At 39.1% G+C, this 2,675-nt stretch overlaps 1 protein-coding gene across 1 annotated transcript in view; it reads right to left on the bottom strand.

Moving 5' to 3' along the window:
• Positions 1–832: 832 nt before the first annotated feature.
• Positions 833–2,675, bottom strand: part of LOC101848357 (ephrin-B2) — a gene marked incomplete at its 5' end in the record, with an annotated part of 7,540 nt that continues 5,697 nt past the window's right edge. Inside the window, 1 exon segment of the mRNA XM_013083133.2 lies at positions 833–2,674.

Here is a 2,675-nt window from a genome sequence, read left to right as displayed (position 1 = left end):
TATTGTTTTTTGTTTGATAATGATAGATCTAGATATATAATCTAAAAGGCCAAAAAAACAAGGGGGAACTATATGCTGTACTTCTTTTATGAACCTGAATTGAATATGTGACATGTCTAGACTTTTCCCGATGAAAGAAACTAAAATATTTTTAACAAGAACATGAACAAGAATTGTATTCTTCTCGTAACTTCTAGAATTCTTTGGTGAAATGACGACGAGGCCAGAGGAAACAGACCCTCTAAATAAAGCCGCTTAAAGTAGGGGACTATACAGCGATTTAAAAAAATCACAATTGAAAAAAAGGAAAAATACAAAAAGAAAAAGAACAAGAGAGAGAACAAGAGAGAGAGAGAGAAAGAGAGAGAGAGAGAGAACAAGAGAGAGAGAGAGAGAAAGAGAAAAAGAGAGATAGAAGAGGAGAGACAGAACAATGAAAGCAAAAAAAGCGACAGAAGAATGAGCAAAGTGTAGAAATAGGTTAGCGGCATGTGGACATATATCACATGAAGGCCAGCAATGAGTGAACAAGTCGGAGCCAGAAACGCTGGCCAAAGAAGCCAGGAAAAAAGCTACGCAATGCTTAGCGGTGTGGGGCGGGCGGATTCTCTTCAAGGGGAAAATGCTGTCAATACAGGGGGGGGATCGACCCTCCCATCCGCCGCTAAGGCCGGCACCGCAGATGCGGGGCCACGGCTGGACATGAGGCTGTCTTCTTTAAGGTCATTTACATTAAAGTGATAGGTACGAGATCACTCCCACGCCCACCGCCCTTCCCCTCACCCCTTCACACTTACTATCTCATCACCCCGAAACCCCTTTTTCATTACCATCCCTCCCCCTCCCCCCCCCCCCCCCCCCCCCCAAGTCTTCTTGAAAGTTGAGGGTAATTTAAAGAAAAAAACCCCCAAAACCAAACGACCAAAGCCTCCAAACTCCGAGGTGATGACGTAGCCGTTCTGTTGATCAAGTCAAGAGCTGAAGCTCATCATAGGCAACCCCAGAGAAATCAAATGCAGTCAACAATAAACAACAAATTATTAGCAAAGAAGTAAACAAGTACTTCCAGAATACAATTCAGAGCAAAAAACATGGATTTCAACTTCGCAAGCAGCAAAAAACATATACAACAACAATGAAACAACACATAAAAATAAAAATTCACAAGTCAAACCGCACCTTACTGACTGAATCAGTATGGGGTAGTTTTTTAAAAATCTAAAAAAGAAAACGTTTTTTTAATTAAAGAAATATGATAATAAAGCCCCTCAAATAATTCCAAATCAACAACAACAAAATCTACGCCCACTTTTTGTAGTAAAGTGTATCTCAATCCAGGAAAATTTCCCTGTTCAACAGGGAGATCTCAACCAAAATTATGAAAACATGGGGAGTAAAAAAACAAAAAAATCTCCCAAACAAGGACAATCTTCTCCCTCACACAAAACGTAGAGTGAGTCAGCTCTTCAAAAGGCAGATCCATGGTAGTCGAGACAGACGTCGGAGAAGGGGAACAAACTCTGGTACTCTCCCTTTGGTAACTCAACAAGGGGAGATAAAGGACAAAAGGCAGAGGACAGGAAGAGATGGGGACTTATTTCCTCTTTAACTTTATCAATAAAATATTTTTTCACAAATTCTGCCATGATAATCTGTCACCACAACCCCCCCACGAAATCTACTTACAATCCAATATATTTTTGTTACTATACATATCTCTGGATATACATTAGTTATTTCTTCGGTGAGGTCTAGGCCTACAACTTAGCCATTCAGTTGCCGAACATAAATTTAGAATTTGAAAAAGAAAAAAGAAAGAAGCAAGGCATAAACAACTCTGCATGCCATTCCATTATCTTAAACCTATTTGAAAAAGAAAAAAAAAGAAAACATTAGAATGGAAGTTCACGGTGTCTCTAACTGTCTACTTGTAGAATCTACAAATGGTCAAACCACTTCAAATCACTTTTAGGTAAGAAAAATTTTGGTAGATATAGCTCTCAAAATTCAAATCTGACTAAATATAATATAGCACTATAATGCTGTATATTTTCTTTTTAAGACTCAGAACATGGAGCGGCAACAGTATGACTGTATGCTTTTGCTTTGCTACAAGCAATTAATAAAATACAAAAATAACTCCAGTCCTAGTAAACCAAAACAATCATCAGCAACTGACCTTGAGATTGTTATTCATCATGCATGGTGTAATCAAACGTACTGGAACTAGCTCTTCAGATTCTTACCTTCCTGCTGGATATGATTAATCAATCCCATCTCCGAGTCTCACTGCCTCTTGTTCAACTATCTCTCCTTTGATCGTAATCGAAATACCAGGTAGTTAATTATTTCGCAACAAGTTTTAAAAAAAAAAGCTTGTCAAAAAATACAAAACTTCATCAGGACAAACGGGAAAAAAAGGGTCACAGAAAAAAAAAGGGTAATTGATAATATCATAAGAGATGGCATAGCATAAGAAAACCGTTGTATTCGTAAAGTTTGGTGGCTTAAAGGTTCCCTGAACGAAGCCATCGTAATGCGGTGCGCGTCTCTTTTCTCTGATGGGATGCTACCTGTACAGTTCCCAACTCTCGCTCGCAGGTACTGACACACAGATAGACACACACACGTCACACAAACATTCCCACACAAATACCCCTACACAGACCCCCCCG

This window comes from Aplysia californica, unplaced genomic scaffold (genome assembly GCF_000002075.1).
Source record: "Aplysia californica isolate F4 #8 unplaced genomic scaffold, AplCal3.0 scaffold00213, whole genome shotgun sequence".
Classification (NCBI taxonomy): domain Eukaryota; kingdom Metazoa; phylum Mollusca; class Gastropoda; order Aplysiida; family Aplysiidae; genus Aplysia; species Aplysia californica.
Note: the sequence above shows the minus strand (reverse complement) of the source record. Positions and strands in the feature narration are given on the sequence as shown.